Source organism: Passer montanus, unplaced genomic scaffold (genome assembly GCF_014805655.1).
Source record: "Passer montanus isolate IOZ18808 unplaced genomic scaffold, ASM1480565v1 scaffold30, whole genome shotgun sequence".
NCBI lineage: Eukaryota > Metazoa > Chordata > Aves > Passeriformes > Passeridae > Passer > Passer montanus.
The window spans coordinates 3928332-3947091 of record NW_024367708.1 but is presented as its reverse complement, the minus strand read 5'-3'; the positions used below and the strand labels follow the sequence as shown (position 1 = coordinate 3947091).

Sequence of the window (18760 nt, the reverse complement as noted above, 5' to 3'; positions counted from 1 at the left end):
GCTATGGAAACTTTGAATTAAAACTATCATTTTGACCTTTTAGTTGAGTTTATAGGCAAGACTCTCTTTATGATAGTGAGCAATTTCTTTAAGATGCAGGGAAATTACTGTTACATTAGTTGCATAAAATAATTGAGAATTTTGAGAGAGAGATATGTCATGCTCACCTTACTCATACTGTTAGTCTCAGCAAGGTCAAGGGACTAATTGTGGACCCAGCCTGCCCTAAGCCAGTTGCAGTACATAATTGCATGCTGCCCTGGGAGCAGCATAAGAAGGAAATTGTGACTTGGAGCAATTCTGTTTGGTATTCTGGGGGGTAGGGTCAAAACTAGCCTCAGTGTCTGCTCCCTCCCTTCCCCTACCGGTGGGTGGTGAGTCTGCAGAACTCATTTCCCCTCCTGGGCTACCATCTGTGGTATGAGAAACCGGTTCACGGAAGAGAAACTCAGAGTTTCTTTCAGAAGGTCTGTGTATCAAACCCCTCTGATTTCTATATTTTTCAAATACATTCAGGGTAATTAGTTCATATGCTGAAGTAAAATTAGGAATGTTATTTTTAAGCTTCCCTGTAGGACCTTGTGTTAATCAAGTAGTGAACTTCTGATATTGTTTGATTTGCTAGTAATTCTAAGACTCAGCACAAACCATTTTTCCGAGCAGCTTGTTTAGCCTTAGAAAATGTCACCAGCTAGAGCTATTTACGCAACACATTCCAAATTCCTGTGAGTTGAGCGGTGTGTGTTTTGGAATGCTTTAACCTCCTCACTAAAATGAAGAACTCCCTCTAATTTCAGCTGCTTCCAGGAATATAACCCAGTCTCCCTGGAAAAAAACCAGTCTCATCAACGCTATCTTGTACTGACAGAAAGTTGTATTAGCAGAGGTAGAATGTGTCTCTGAGCAGCAGATCACCCCTGAACTTTTGTCAGGGTGTGCAGGGGAGGATTTGAAGCTTTTAGGGACAGTGCACTCCTCATCACCACAACAGAAATTTCTCTGAGAGTGATCACTTTTGTTTCTGAGTATGTAAAAAATAAACCCTGTTTAAAATCGTCAGTTGTTAATGCTACTTCAGTAAAATAAAATGCTGGTTTCTGTATTTCTTTTCTTTTTCCCTTGGTTCAAATAACACTGACATTTTCTTACCTCTCTTCTTATATATATACATATTCTGACATAAAAAAGAAAATTACAGGCTCTCCTGCTATAATTCAAAATTTTAGCAAGAGTACTGGTAATAACATCTGGCATGATTGAAACAGCCACAGTGAATTTTTCTTTGAGAAAGAGTATACAGTTATTATTGCTAAACATGAAGTTACATGGGTTTGCTTGCTTAATACACAAAGAGGTTTGTACTCAAAGGGATTTTTTTTTCTGTTGCCTGCCTTCTCAGGCCTGTTAAATGATGCAACATTGTGGTCTTGTTAGACAATAATAACAGAAACAAGACTTCTTTAATAAGAATTTCAAATAATCATATAATGCCATCATTTACAGTAGCATTTTATTTTGAAAAACATTATTGAAATAATACCGAGATAAACAATTTTAGCTATATTCCAGTGCCTATCCTAGCACTGTGGGTATTGATTATTATATGTGCATTGAGAAATTATTACATTAAGAACATTACATTTGCTTGAAGTATAAAATCCACTGTAAAAAATAGCTTAACCAGCATTGCAGTCCAATTTACACAGTTAAAAGTTTCCATTTCATTTTTCTTATAGACATTTTGTGCTTACATTCTTTCTCTACTGTGGCAGAAAATGTACAACTTATGAAATAAACCCTGTAATTTAGGTTTATTTTTTTATTTGTTTATTTTTATGTATACTTTACATATTTGGTAGCAAAGATACATCTGTACAATATACATAACAATAACATGAAATAACATTAAATCAGTAGCCACAGATTTTAGTAACTGGTATGAATAAGGAAGTTTACTTTTATCAGGTGACCACGAACAATCCACTCTGCACTCTCCACCTAAGTGTTATTTAGACTTTAATAGACTAAGATCTTGGTGTCCCCTGGGAGGAAAGAAAGTATAAATACTCACATAACAAATGTGGTCCTTGAACTTTTATACATCTGCGTGCATTGGTACATGCCAAACATAACATACTGCAGCTTATTCACCTTCAGGCTTCTGCAGAGGCTATTAAATTGTGTAATCTGCAGAGGATACATATGGAAAGCCTTTCCTTATCCAGCTCCCAGACCAGCTCTACGTGAGTCTCTGCTTTGGTGGAGAACAGAGTGGTTGGTGTTAGTGGTACCTTGTGAGCTTGGTTCTTTCTGGGTATGAGAAGAGCACAGTGAGCCACCAATATATGCCCTTTCTACATTCCATGAAGCAAATCTGTCCCTATGCAAGCTCCACACACGTAGTGTGGGTAAGGGCAGCAAAAATTCAGTAAGGACCTTATTTCCTCTGTCAAGAGAATAGGAGAAACCTGTCAACCCCCCCAAACAGCAGTTTGTATACTATGTATAGATTCTGGGATAGGTAGAGAACTGTTGCAAGCCATTTGCCTGAAAAATAATATTTTGACATTCATGTGCTTGTCACCTGCTTTCTTAAGGTTTAGAACAAAGCTTTGCAACAATGTTAGATAAATCCAGGGTGAATGTCCTTCTGTAACCCAAAAACCTGCATTCCCTGGCAGGGCTGGAAGTGTGGTCATGCCTGGGGAGATGTCCCTCAGATGGTAATGCTCACCCAGTCACAGGGATGTCCCCCTAATTTGGGATATTACATCACACTATTGCAAGAAAAATGAATTTTTTTAAATCTAAACTGAGATGCTAAAATCAACATGTATTTGTAGCAGAGATTTTTAAGATATATGAAGGATATCAGGATTGGTGATACAATTGCAAGAGTTGACGACACTGTATGTGGCACAAACAGTTGGTTTTAGCTATCTTTAGATATTAAACACATTAACATATCTAAACATATTTATATATTAAACACATTCATAAATACAAACATTTATGAGGAATTGATTTTCCTGAACTGTCAGCTACATCAGCAGGCACTTGTAATGTACATTTTATGCAAGTCGCACTGTAAACTGAAATGCAAAGTACATATGGGTAGGAAATCCTTTTCCTGTGAATTGTCCAATCAGTCTTGCATTGTTTGAAATTACCATCACCACATACTTACCATATGTCATTTCATATAGGAAGATTGTGCAACTTGGAAGAAGCAGCTTTAAACCTTTATTTTCTGTTGGTTACTTTAATCTGTCTGCTACTTTCTTTTTGCAGTATAATACCAAAGTGAGTCATGAGTCTTCTGCAAGTTAAGGGCATGTGGATATTATCAGGAACAAATGATAATGTATAATAAGTTTGGTTATATGTAAGTACTGTTTTAAATTAATTAAGGCTAGGAAAAAGAGGATATGAATTACCTTTAGTAGTATCTGTAAATATAACCCATTCTGCAGTTTCTGTGTATAGCAAGCATCTGTACTTAGAGACTAAATGGTGAATGGGAATCTAGCTATCAAAAAACAGTTGCTGGGATGAAAGTCATGATCGATCTCTGTATTTATAATTTTGTATTTTATCAGTGCTTTCAATCTTATTTGCCATAGCACAGCCATGTGCAATAAGAAATGTCTTTGCACTTCAATTTAATTTTAAAGTAATTGTGTCTAGAAGATGCCTTGATACTAAAAAAGTGTCATATAATCCATGTAATTATAGTTTCTGCCTGTTCATTTATTAGCTACATTTACAAGCAAGAGGTAGGTTTGTATGTTTTCAAAACATATGCTTGGTAAGCACTAAATCTAAGACTTATAAAAACATTATCAATATGTTCTAATTAATATTTGCTCTTTTCCTTAAGCTATTATGAGGATACTTAATGCACAGCCTAAAATTAGAGTTGACAATTGCAAATACAACCCAACCAACATAGTAATAAAATCAATACTTACATTTCCCTTGGGGCCACTATTTACTGTTTGCTGTGCCATTTCCTTAATGGAATGGCAGTTATGTTTGCAGAAACCTTGTAACTACGATTTTTGTATTTTAACTAAAAGCAGCTTTCCTAAAGTAGTATGATTAAAAAAGAATCTGGAGTTGCTTTCAGAAAATTGCTGTAAACATTTTGCAGCCAGTTCTAACAAAGACTAGTAAATGTCACTGAATTCTAAAATGAATTATTTGTAATGTTTAAAGTCCTTTCAGTTGTATTGCAATAGACATTTGCCTTAATCTTGAAATACTTCCCTGATTTGTTTTTACTTTCATTTACTCGGTTCAAATTATTCTTAATCACTGAAAGCTCATTCCTGTGGAGGTCTGCAGTGTTCTCAAAGTGTACAAGGGAGTCTGGCAGTTTATTTGACTTAGCAAATTAAAATAATGGAGGAAAGTATGATCTTTGAGATGAGTCATTGCAGCTGCTGCACAGATCTAATTCTAGTATTTCGACTTGGTTCTTTCACTGAAGTCTTCCATTCTCTGTCAGGGCAGCAGGCGTTTCTGTGCCTTGCAATGTAACTGTATAGTTCAGAAAGCATGCTATAGTTGACATTTATAGTGCACACAAGTGTCCTGTGTGTTTGCATATTCAATAGAATATTTCTCTAATTATCTCTGACAAGAGGGATGCGCATATGAAAGAAAATCTGTGAGTCATCATGGCTTAATAATTCGTTCCTTATGGGGCTCTGCTGACCATGCAGTGCTCTTGGCATAGCTGAAGTTTAGGGTAACAGGTTCTGTCATACAACGTGGCCACTTGCTTGGGCTCAACTGTCAGGGACTAACTTAAATGTAATTGTTAACTAATTATTACCTTTGATCATCTGACCTTATACCAGACTTCTGCTTTCACTCCCAATTTGCAACTATTATTTTGAATAGTATTCATATGAGTAGGTCATTTGTAGTCTGTATCAGTGTCTGATTTTAGTCACTCCATGTGAAATGTCACCATTTCAGGATCTGCTTTCATTTCACTTGTTAGTGATGTGGGAAAATTAAAAAATATGGAATGCAAAAGAAATTTTGAAATATGGTAATTTGAAAGCATTGAAATAAGAAATGTTTTATAGTGATGCAGAAAGTATACACGTATAGAAAAATGTGTATTATATATCTAATAAATCCATAAACATAATAACCAAAATATGGTGAATTGAACTGAAAAAATACCAGAACAAAATGGAAGTTCAGGATTAGGTATTTTGGTCCAGTTCTGAATATTTTTTCAACTTTTAAGTTACAAATGTCATTTAGATTGCAGTGTTATTTGTAACTTTTGTGTTAGGATGCATTTAAAAATATGTTGAAATTTGTCTTTTAAATATATATGTACAAGAATTATGCGAGTTTTTATACATAGTACAGTTTCGGTAGAGACTGTGTCATCAGTAATCACTTACAATTTTGTAAAATTTTTATCTGAAATTTTAAACAAAAATATCTGAGGTTTTGCCCTCAGGCCATTATTCATGGTTCTAGGTTTCAACAGCAACAATTCAGCTTCCACAGAGAACAAGTCACGACAGAAACAGAAATATCTTCCAGTATTCAAATATTTTCTTTTGATTTTAATACTTCTAAGCTTTGGAGGAAGGAATTAAATTTTGCCATTAAGACGACCCTAGAATACCTAGTTCTGATCACTTGAAAACCTATCCGAGTCTGACTAAGATAGAAATTTCTACAACTGTGTTTCAAATGCCTATTGGACATGTTTAGAAAAATGGTACTCTCCTGCAGCTGCACTGGTGTGGCCCAGACACACAGGTCTGGGAAACCTGCTCTCCAGCAATTTTGCAAGAAAAGAACGTTATTTTGGAACACTTAACTCCTGTTGCCTAAATGATATTGGCACTAGCATTTTCAGCACTTGATGTCTGTTACCACAGAAGAAAGTCTTGCTGTTAATTCTTTGGATTTGGCAGATGTAGTTCCCTCCACTTTACTAATACAGTGCTTTATAGCATCGTTTGAGGATACTGTTTCTGGACAAAATCACTAGATCGCCCAGAACTGGTTACTGAGAGCAAACTGGCTTCCACTATACCAGTGAAAAACTTCATGTGGGTCTGATGGAAACAAGATTAATCCCATCATCAGAAAACAAATGCCCCCCACATACTTCAAAGTTTGTCCCAGTATGATTTAATTCTTCGAGGCTCAGCATTTGTTTATGCAAACCTGCAGTATTTAGTGGCATCAGCAAACTTTGTTTCATTAATATTTAGCCAAAGCAATTGTGTGCACAGAATCGTAGACCTATTCATGGAAACATATTTTGAAACAGGATATTGAAAATAAAGTCCATAGGACAACAAAAGTCAGCTTACATGCTGATGTCAGCATTTGTGTGTGGTGATAAAGCCAAGCTCTTTCCATGATAAAGATAAATTCATATCCAAATCTTTAATAAAAAAACAAAACTGATGTTAGCTATTCCCATTAAAGTCAGATGCGTCTTTGTAACACTTCCCAGAGAATCAATTGTTAGGAACAAAAGTTATGTCCTGTTAAGAAAAAAAATTAATCACTCAAGTTATTACATAGGGTGTACTGTGTATTCCGGGTTCAGGCTTTATACTGAAGCCTTTGAAGAGGCTGCCCATACTTACCAAATGTTGTAATTGATACAGAATCACTGCTATACAACAGCTGCAATAACAAGGTGCTGCTGCCTTTACTTTAATCTACCTCTCTTTCTGCCAGTTTATTATGTTTTGAATTTATTCTTTTGTAGATCTGTGAGCTATCTTTCTTATGGAAATTAATCTTTTTAAAAGATTTGTACTCTCATTTTCAAACACTAATACATTCATTCAAGTATCCCATTATTCAGAACCAGCTGGCTTTTTATCTAGTGATATTTACTTCAAAAAGCCAAGTTAAATGGTATCATAGATTAATTCTCAGGGCACAGGAAAGCTTTTTTAGAGAAAAAGAGATTTGGTAATTACTTAGAATATCGCAATAAAATCACAGAACATGTCAAAAATGCGTTATATAATCTGTCATAATACGAAGCTTCAAAAAAAGTTAATTCACTGAATTGAATCTAATATGTAGCATCAGTATATGATTTTTAAGTGAAACATTAAGTAAGGATAAAACTTTGCTGTGATTTATAATAAGCTATGTCATGATTTTTAGTTATGTATTTTTTCTTTAGAGAAAGCACTGAAACTTCAAAAAGGGCATTATCCACTGAAATTTCTTACATAAATCAAACTGGAAATAAGACACATTTTACAATTCAATTTAAGATCCCACAGAGACAATAATGTTGCAAGCTGTGCATTTTGCAGAGTAATATAGTAATGTCTAGTTTGCATTTTTGAAAAACCAAATTAATCACACTGTATTGAATATGTTGAAGCAAACCTAAAATTCATCTATTATTAAAAAACTTGTGCAACAAACACAAACTATATTTTATACATAAAGGACAAACTCATTTATTCATTAGGTTAAAACACTTGGAGTTTGCATTTTGTAGCTACTAAAGAAGTGACATTTGCTATCTGTTCTCTTTTTTTAAATTTTTCAAAGCATTGTGTTCAGACTAATCTGCTTGAAAAATTGTACTAATACTTTAACACAGTGTCAATCCTGAAGACTATATAGAAATCCCTTTGGAAACGAAGGGTAGTCTCGATATTTAAATTTCCTTTTTTAGTGAATAATTTTAAAGGATAAATATTCAGTTAGCATATATCTCATATTTAAGTAACACATTTTATCCCTTGAAAGATTAACCACAAGATAATAAACTTTTTAGCCAGTTTTTAGCATTTGTACATCCTTTGAGCTAACATGCCTAAGCACTGCTTTGAATTAGGACTTGTATCTTTGCACTCAGCTGTGCTCAGACTGGTACATCAAAGCAACCAGAATGAAATTTTGGCCTTTATCAAGCGTCAATGACTTCAATGGAAACAGGATTTCAGTCTTAATCTTTTAAAAGGAAACATATTCTAAAATTATTTGTAGATGTTTTCCTGTTTTAGAATATAATTGTGGAATTATGTATTCTCTATCTTGTGGGGCATATAAACTGCATGCAGAATTTGTATGCTAGTGTCAGGTGCTTCTACTTGTAATTCCATTTCTAGGAACACAGCTCTAACTTCTTATGGCCTCTAGGCCAAATTTGAATTCTAGGATTTGATTTCTGGCATAATTGTTATCTGTTAGCAATTTGTCTGTGCATTTATGTCTTGATGATTTAAAAATGAGAAATGCAGCTTTTCATTTTTGATGGAAATCTATATTGACTGTACACTAGAGAGAACACTTTGTTTGAAAAAACAAAGACTTCTGAAAAAATGTTTGCTTGTATTTTAAAGAAACAAAAATCTTAATTCAGAATAAAAAAAACTTCTTGGAATTTGAAAAAAATGTTTGCATAATTTTTCCTGGAGCATCTGAAAAACTTTATGCCCTCATCCAATATTTTAATTCAAGGTCTAAGCCTAAATAGGTTTTAATCCAAAATTAATATGTTTGTTTGTTTGTTTTTGTTTCTTTGTTTGTTTTAATTAAGCAGCATAAAACACATTGCCAGATCCAATAGTGGAAAAATTTCAAGCAATTTTCAGGTTCTTGGCCACCATAGTGCAATCCAGATGTCCAGCTGAGGTGTACTTGTTTTGGGAAACCTAGGATGAGTGGTAACCTACAAATAGCTGACACAACCCCCCCAAGCATGGCAAGGGGGGTGGAACTGCATGATCTTTAAGGTTCCTTCCAACCCAAATCATTCAATGATTCTTTCATTCTATGCTGAGTTGATCCATGTGAATTGAGCTAATCTATTATCTTGTTTGTAGGTCTTAAGTCTAAGGGACTTAACACACAGAAACACCTTTATCCATTGTGTGTGCAGGGGATTGTACACAGGTTGCTGAGAAGGCATCTAGCCCACGTTGATTTTACATAATAGCCACCAGATATACACTGCTCAAAACTTGTTCAGAAAGCACGAGACTTGGGAGCAGAGGTTACCTTTCTCAAAACTGTACCCACAGTTCCGAATTGGAGAACATTGTCACTAATCCATTCAAGGCAGGGTGAAGAAAAAGTGCTTTTTTGGCTAACTATTGTCTCTCCTGTAATGTAACTCCCCTCATCTCTGATCAGATAAATTATTGATCACAAAGAAAGATTGAAGGAGCTAGGAAACGTAATAAGATGTGTGTTTGTGTCTTTGTCTGACCATTGAAAGAGTGCAACATTCTGATGTTTACTAAATGAGATCTGGATGTAAATACCTTGCTAGGAATTTTGTCGAAGACACAGTTAAAGATATTGTTTAAAGTACACTTAAAACATGTGTGCATTCTTCACAAATCAGTTTGATATAAGATACAGGAATGACTACAGTGAATAAGATTCATGTGGGTTTGGTAAAGTTCAGAGTACTAAATCTTGTTATAATAGCTTAGGTGAACTTCCTTGTCCTAGAACTATTCTAGAGAAAAAAAAAAAAAAGATGCAACTGTAAAGCCAATATTGAATAAATCATAATAACACGCTGTCATTTAATGACAATAGACAATTTTTTATCAAACATTGGCTTGATGTTTTTGTCCCTTCCACAAATTTGGTGTAATTTTTTGCAGCTAGAGATGGTTTTAGGTAACAGTGATCTTTTGAAGCAAATAAATATTTTGTCTTAAATAACTTTAAGATAGTGGTTTCTTTTAGTTTTAAAAAGGAAACAAAACCACCAAAATTAATTAGAAAGTAGTAACACACTTCCTCCCCCCAGTCACAAAAGTCCAAGGAAATATTTGAGAAATTTGCTGTTTAAGATGTATCACTTTCACATTCCTACCCTCTTAATCCAATTTCATACTTTTAGCTGCCTTTGTGTGTAGATTTCACCTTTGATCATTTTTGTAAGGCTTCAGTCAGAAAAATCAGCAGTTCTGAGTAGAGTAGGGTATCAGTACATAAATAGAGAATGGTGGAAGACTAAATCTCACAGAGAAAATTTTCCTTTTTGCTTAAACAAAACCAATTGTGAGAAGCAATTAAAACAAATATGCAATCATGTGTACATCTTTCTCACTGAGGGAAATTCCTTGCAGCCTGTTGTCTGTCTATATGTATTTGTTTCTTTTGGTATTTTCACACTATAAGCCCTTTGTGGCCTGGAGTGTCTACCTGCTCTAATTGTCACATATTATTACTACTACAGTTATTACTAGTCGTACTACTTGTAACTTTTTCATTGTCATCCTGAGAAAACAATAAATCAAGTGCAGAAACAGTTTCAACAGTCCTGAAACAAGACTCAGGATCCATAAACTCTTAGGTAAGATTTCCTCTTTTAAGTAATGAAATGGTCATCTGTCTTGGGACATGGAACTATAGGAAAAAATCTAAAGGCTTAAGAGTACAACGAAGGTACTGCAGCACAATTAAATGCAGAATAACAGCTGAGATGGTATGATGATTCTCACTCCACGCTGAGCACAAGATAACTTGTGTTATTCTTGATCAAAGGAAGAACATTATGGTTTTGTTTGCTAGGCTGAACATACTAGATTTTGAGCTGGTGGATGAATGTGCTCCATTTACAAATCCAAACATGTGAGAAGAAGATATTTGTAGTAAAACTCTAATTCATAATCTGTTATAGCATTTATGTATTTGCACATTTTGTTTGTGTGTGTCTGTGTGCATTAAGGTAGAGGTGTGCACACAGATGCATACACATGTATTCAGATAGCATTGAAGAAGTGAAGTTGTGCACCTAAAAGCTAGAAAAAGGTATTTTTAATGATAATAATAGTAGTAATAATAATAATAATAATAATTGTCATCATAATCACCACTGTATTTCTTTGAGACCTGGGCCTATTACATGCTGCAAATTTACATAAGGAATATGTAAGACCTAAAATTTAGGGACTATATCAGAATGGTCATGAGAGAGCTGAATAAAAGCTGTGCAGGCAACTCAAAAGTAAGACAATTCCTCACAAAGCTTTAAGTTAGCACCTGCTTCCCAAAGGAGGGGGAAATGGCTCTGTGACCCTCAGAGCTTGTGCAGCCTTCTGGCTTTCCCACAGCAGTTTTCTGGTATGGAAGAGAAACAGCATCGATTGGGAAACCTCTGTGTCCAGCCTCATGCTGCTCATCAAGCCAATATCAGGACAAACATAAATTGCCTTTTCCCTGAATGGGAAGCACAGCCATGTGCTCTGGAGAGTGCCTGAGACTTGTTACAGCTGATGGGGCTTCATGCAGCCAACTTGCGTTTGTTTTCCCAGAGAGCACAGGGATGTAATTGCTATGAGACCTTGTGATCAACTTTGCTTAAGACTGGATATTAATCTGTTGATTAATAAGGCCTGATTTTTGATAATTTATCCTTTCTTCCTAAGAAAACAACTAAAAAGATTCAGTGAGTAAAAATCTGAAAAATTATGTTCAAGAAGGCATTCTGTGTGCAACCTTTTAGAGCCAATGTACGGTTACGAGTTTGTGCAGCATTTATGCTGGAAATCGAAATATTCCTCTTTAGTTCAGCAATTTTTTAAAAAAGTCATCAATAAACTTGATTCCCTGTAATATGTCAACCTCCCTGTTTTGCATTTTCATCCTTGGTGCCTCTTCTTTGGAATAGATTGAACATGATTTTGCAGAGGCCTTCTCACTTTTAATTTCAATTTCAATTTTTTCTTTCAAGCCCAATATATCTTTCTTCCCTTATTTTTTCATATTGTAACACAGCTGAAACAGGTGGAGCAAAGTGTGGACTACCTCACAATTATGTCTATCTACTAGATGACATCAGGAAGCTTAGCATTCTTGCTTTTTTCATTTTGCCTATGCAATTAATATTTGCACTTCAGTGTATCTACTGAGGATTTTCCAGTGTTGGCTTTTCTTTAGTTTATAGTTTATACAGAACTGTCAGCTGTACTTAGATGTCCTGAAAATCTGCAGGAGTTTTCTTTTTTAGTTAAAGGGGCAGTAATTAGGTTATTATTTTTCTATACTTTTTGAGAGTTATTTTTAAGAGAGAGGAAAGGGGGACGACAAGTTGCTGAATACATTTGTGGTATATTGCTTTGGTTTACTTTTCTTGTTCCTGAGCACTGCTAATATAGAATTAGCGGCTGTAAAACTCAGACTAGAGGTAATGAGGATCAAAATTAAGGGTCCACACCAAACGGAGGAATTGTGTGTATCACAACAGTGTAGATACTGATAATGAAATCCCATCCAAATCCATATTTTCAGGAAAGCTTAGTCACTTACTTGTAGGCATGAATCACTCAGAAGCTTAAACTTGTGTCATTCAGCTTGGACAAATTTCTGGACCTGTCTGTTTTAGTTTGCACTGTACTAAAAAGGAAGCCTATTATACTGTTATACTGATTATACAGACCAACAAATCAAATGAGGATAGCTTCTTTATAAACTGAAGTAACAGGAACTTACACAAAAAAAACTTAAACCCATATTTTTCAGAAAATATTCTAAACATGTTCTTATAGACTACTCAGCCAGGCATATTCACTCTTACCTGTTCCTTAAGCATACAGAAAATATTCATATCCACAATTACATGCAATGACTACATGTAGTAATATATTAATTATCAATTGAACAGGCAATTTTTGAGCAAAAGCACATACCACTGTAATCCAGATGTTTGAAAATACTTTGTGATGTTCATTGTGTTGAGAAAGAAGGAAAATGTAGTTTTTGGTTGACTTCTGATGGTTCATTAGTCTTTATATTTTAAGAACTCTGCTTTAAGGGACTAGCTGTACTTCCAGCTTTCTGGTCCGAAGTGAATTTATTTACCCAGGTGTACCTGACAGGAAAATGGGGTCCAGTTTTTATTTTCCTGAATACAGTGAATACAGCACATATGATTTTTTGTTTCTTGATGATGTCACAGATTTAGTATTGCATATCTAAAATTTTATTGTTATCTTTTAAGATCATATAACCATAAAAATAAACTGGTTTTTATCTATGAAATTAGCACAAGTTAGGTATTAGTAAAAGGAGACAAATGGAAAATCTATTTTTAGGTAAATGTCACACAGCCTGTAACTGAGTTGCTGAGCTTTCAGTTGTCTTGGACAGTTTCATTATTCATTAAATTGAATTTTAAAAAGCTTTTCCCGTGTTAATCTTTTTTGGTGAAATAATGAAGGATTCATATAAAATATCTATATTCTATGGGATTCGTTGTAACTGTAAAAAAATTCTTCCACTTATTAACTTATATAAATTCAGTATTTCCTGATTAATGATTAAACCTATACTCTGGTATTCAGCATTTAGAATTCAATCTTATTTCCTGGAATTAACAGTTTCTACTACAGCTTTTATTATCAGAACATAAATATGGTGAAAGTAATGTGGATACAAATTTGGATTATAGTGCAAAGTGCAGTTATAATTTCTTTTACCATTGCCACAAAACAAGAGTACAATAAAATTAAAATAGTGAATGAAGCAGTCTACATGATTGAGGCTACTAACTGTTTTTCAGATTACTACTTTTGTCAGCAAAGAATAAACAGTATATAATTCCAAAGGTTCTTTTGGCTTTTCCTTTATATATTTTTGTAGGAAAATGTTTATTAAAGGATAGTGGTTTTTCATGTGTGCGTGGTTTTTTTTTCTTTAATTTGCTACTGCACCTGTATATAATCTGTCATGATAATAGCAGAACTACAAATACCAGACCCATCAGCCTACTATTTTAGGGAAAATTATGAACACTTTTCATTAAGAGCCCACATTGCTCATGGCCTATTTAAGATCATAAGCATGATTTTAGAACCAAAAACCCCAAAATAATGCAAACCTTTGTGAGAGGGTAAAAAAGAAAAGAAAAATCCTTATGTAAAGCCAGATAGAAAGGGTTACAGTGAAGACTTTGGAAACTTATTTTTCCATGTTGTAGTACTTTCTCTCCTGATCACTTTGTGGTCCCAGAAAAGATAGCAATCCAAGTATCAAAGATATTAGACAGATACTGTTCACAAATGGCAAAAGTATTTTTTTCCCTTCAATGATGTAACAGTAACATAAAGATCTTATAAAAATGCCTTTATCTGTAGACATGTGTCTTTTATACCGTCTCACAACACTCCTATATTGCAGATAAACTGTACGTCTGATTTTAGGATAACATTTCAAAGACTAAAGGAGCAGCATTTGATTTGAGCAGTTTATGAAATGGTTTCCTCACTGTCAGGAGGCTAAGATTACCAATTTTTAGCACACTGATTATGCATATTTTCCAGTGGACATAAATAGCCCAGATCATGAATAGTCCACTTCAGAAAAATGAGCCAACACAGCTGATACTGACGCTTTGTTTGGTAATTGTTGCTGAGATACAAATTGTTTCAGCAAACACAGAAGATAACAGAAAGATTATGAGACTAAAAGGAGATCAGTAGCACACCAAAAAAAAAAAAAAAAGCTGGTTTGAGTTGTTAGTGGGAAGGCAGATTCTTTTGTGCTTTTGCTATGTGATACTGCTTGTGTATATAATGGTACCTGAAGCTATTCCTGAGCCAGTGCTGGGGTTCACTTGCCTAAAGGCATGCTTGAATTGTTCTCTGTAATTCCATAAAATATCAAGTTTTCCACATGAAAGGAAGGGAAAGACCCAAGGGCCTGGTAGATAGCCTAATTTTAATTTCTAAAAGCCACCTATAATCAAAAAAATTTGGCTTGGTTGCCTAGGCATAGATATATGCTACTGCCTTAGATACCCTTGAGCATCCCACCTGATCTACACCTCCAGATAGTCTTGAGGTCTCCTGCAGGTGCTGTGTGGCACTCACCAACCCTACAAGACATGATTCAAATTCTTTTGGCCATCTCAGGAGTTTTGTGTTCAGGCCATTTAACTGAGTCTGGGAGAAGGGTCACTGTAGTGTTTGGAAGCACCAGATGCAGATTCAGCTGAGCAAAGACGGGGCTGTCTCCCACAGAGTGAGCTCAGCATCTCTCCAGACCCTTTTGACTGAATCCCTGTTGGCCATCACAGGAACTAAACTGTTCAGCTCACATTGTTGAAACAGAAATTTAAGCAAACTGAATCCTAATGGGGTCTGAATGAAAGAAGAAAAGGAGTCTGCAAATAAGAAGAATGATTATAAAAACGAACATGGTGCATTTAGATCAGCGTTTGTTTGCGAGGCTGACATTGTACACTAGTTTTCTGCTTCATTTTCTTTTTCTTGGTTGCATTACCTTCTAGTCCAGAATTGTTTCAATTTATTATTACCATCCTTAGCTACCTAATTGTGCTACTAATGAATACAAATAATCCAGGCATCAGGCTTTTACAGACCCACTTCAGTGTACAAATAATGGTTTGTTGTGTAACTGCTGATTATGGGAGAAGGTAACTCACATTATGGAAAATATGTGCTGAAATATTGGTGATGAGGAAAGCAATGGATTCTGTACTATGCCTTTTAAATTGTGAAAAAGTATTGTCATTCTTGTTCCATCGAGTTGTCCATCATGAGAAAATGTGAGATCACCTGAGCCAGGGTTTTAAGCATGTGTACTTACATTTGGAACTTCATTTCAATTTTTTGAGTACCTGTATTAGCACTATCACATATGAAATATGTAGTTGGCTACCAAATTGCCTATTCAAGTACATATGTATGGGGTTTGAGCACTCAGCATTAAGCATTTGCATTTCAAAATTGGATCCCTTGTGCTTGAAAGCCTTGAAATGGTACTCTATGGTCAGCCTAGTGCAGCATCAATTGAAATGCTGTTTGAATGCAATGTAGAGCTTCCAATTGCTGCTTCAGAAAGTGTTATGCTGAATCTGGAACACTTTGCATAATTTAATTAATTATGCCACTAAAAACTGATTTTCTCTCAATTTAAAGCAAACAGCTTTTATGAGGGTGAACTGCAGCACCCAGGGATATCAGGTGTCCAAGCTTTTAATCCTATTACAAAGACTTGACAGCCACTGATGGAAACTGGAAAAACATAAGCCTCCAGCAGGGCAACAAGTGAAGAGGAAGAAGGCAACAGATTTTTAATACTCTTTGAAATCACTGTATGTATTAAATCAAAACCAAATGTAAAAAGTGACAGAACTGTTGGGTTGCACTTTGTTGTGCAGACAGTGAATAGTGTCTATAGAGCAGCACTTGTTTTGCTTTGACATTAATGAAAATAACTGTTTCCTCTAAGAGGAAAAGTGTTCTGTTTAACTAGCATAAGAAAAATGCAGTGAATGGCCAAGACTTTTTGTATCTGTGTCTGTTCACTTGAAGTGTTCAGGAGCTCGACAGTCGGAAGTTTGAAAGGGGTTTCTAATGTTATGGATTGGACTCTGTCTATAAACCATTTTCCATATAAGCAGATCTTAACAGATGATTCCAAACTACAAGTATTAAGGACACTGTCACTAAATGCTAGCCTTCACACTTGGGCTTTCTTCTCTCTTCCAAATTATTATTGGGTTCAATATCACACTAAAACAGCAGACACTGTAATTTTGAGGTAGAAAAAAGTACTGATTTAGAAAAGCTCTAATTTCTGAGCCACATAAGCAGAGCCATAATTGGCAAACTATAACTGACCTTGCAAAATTCTGTGACCAGGTTAGGAAGGGTCACAGAAGAATTGACTCCATCTCCATATCGAACATCAGCATGGAACATAAAATTAACTGCACTGTAGAAGATCTTGCTGATAAAAATAGGGGAAACATCTCATTACTGGCAATTCAGCAGCTGTATGAAATGCAAACATCTTCCTTATAATGCTAACAAATATTCATAAAATTACTAATATATATTTATGTATTATTTGTATTCTTCATATATATATAATGGATGCTACACCTGGCTCAAACGGGAAACAGAAGTTAGTCGGGTTCATTGAAAGAGCTTTAACCTAGATTTAAAGGGGAAAAGGGATAAAATCAAGCTCATTAGAGATGTCTGGACGAGGCACAACAGTGTTTGAAGGACAGTGTTTTAGCAAGGTCCTTTACTCTGCCATCTCACTGGAGGTAGAGGATGGAGAGCCATGTGGTGGCAAAGACTGCAAAGTGGATTATTGATATGTTAGGAGTGTGGGGGGGTGTAGGCCTGGATGTTAGGGAGTGAAATACGTACATCGCAGTGGTGAAAAGCATAAAATTAGAGAATATGAAATTTAAAGGAATAAAAATCTTTTCCCAGATAAGATTTAGCTCTTCACTACATATTTAAATGTGTGTTAAGGCTTTTTGAGAGTGTCTTAGTTCTCAAGATATAAGAAAACATGTTCACTTGTCAGAGGTCATGAGATTTGAATAATGCGTTTATCATCTCAACTATGTTCACTGCATAAAGGTTATGAAAATTTCTTGTAAAGTAATAAAAGTATCTAATATAATTGATTCTTTTCATTGTTTCATAAAATTGCTTTGTTTGATTGCGGGAGACTTTGGACTGAATTTTCATTACCTACTTCTGAACAATTTACACTGGGATTGAGACAGTATTGAGCTAATGAGTTAGAATTTATATTGAGCCTTAAGTGTCTTCCTGAAGTAACTGGGGAAAGAAAATCATGGCAATAATGGAGTATTTTTCATTATAAACTATGTTGTACAGCTTTTACAATCAGGTTTTTAATAGATCTAGAGAAATTAAATTGGAATTCTACCAACTTCTGTGCTTTTGTCATCCAATGAAAACGATGTTAAAATATGTCAAGACTAATAGACTTGTCCCCTTTCTACTGAAGTAAGAAGGAGGTAGTGTTGTTCCTGTTGTTTTTCAGGCTGTTGTTCATTAATGAGTAGGATATATGTAGAAAAACATTCAGAAATATGTACTTTGCTATAATCTATAATGGTAAATAGAAACTGAGCATAGATTGAATACATCTTGACTTATATGATCCTGAAGTCCCTATCAAGACATGCTCCCATGAAAATAGTAGGCATTTTCAAAGTCAGGAGGTTGAAATTGTGCTCTACATGAAAAAGTAAGCAATCATGTATTGCTGATGGGTATATTAATACTGCTGAGAGTGCATGCATATATCCATATTTATTAATATATGCAAACATTGTTTATTGATTGTGTATGGTAAATAAACTCATACAGTAAGTGTATAGATTACTGTGTATGCATAACCATACATACACTCAATCTCAGCACTATATGTAAGTACACACCAAGAATAATACAGTTTGTCAGGTTGGAAGATGTTAACCTTTTCATTGCATATAAATATACAAATTAATAATGAGATATTAATTATTATTGTCCTTTATACAGACTGTGTCATATTGTCCTTTAATTGTATCTTATTTAATTCTATGGTTATTTTTTATGAGGAAGTCTGCAATAGTGAAAAAAGGTGTTTCTCAGAGAAATTAATTCTTTCTCATCTCAATACTTGTTTGTCCCCATTCTTCTTTGCTGTTAGTCTGTTCCACTACCAGAAGACTGCAAGAATAAGTGTAATCCCTCACATTTATATTAATAATAAGAAATAAAAATTTAATATACAAAATAGAATCATCAGCCAAGCATATATGTATGCATGTTGGTGCTCTCAATAAATTAATATTTTAATTCCTTCAAAGAATGTTTATTTATTCAGAAATATAGAACACAATATAACTGTAGTTTAAATTTTAATTGGCATAACAGGGTGTATTTTTGTTAGACATTTTGGAGGCAAAAATATTTTCTCACATATT

General features: G+C 34.7%; 1 protein-coding gene across 1 annotated transcript in view; it reads left to right on the top strand.

Annotated features, from left to right (window-relative positions):
* The window catches only part of DACH1 (dachshund family transcription factor 1), a 352682-nt gene that overhangs the window by 219214 nt on the left and 114708 nt on the right, over positions 1-18760 (top strand). The window lies entirely within an intron of this gene.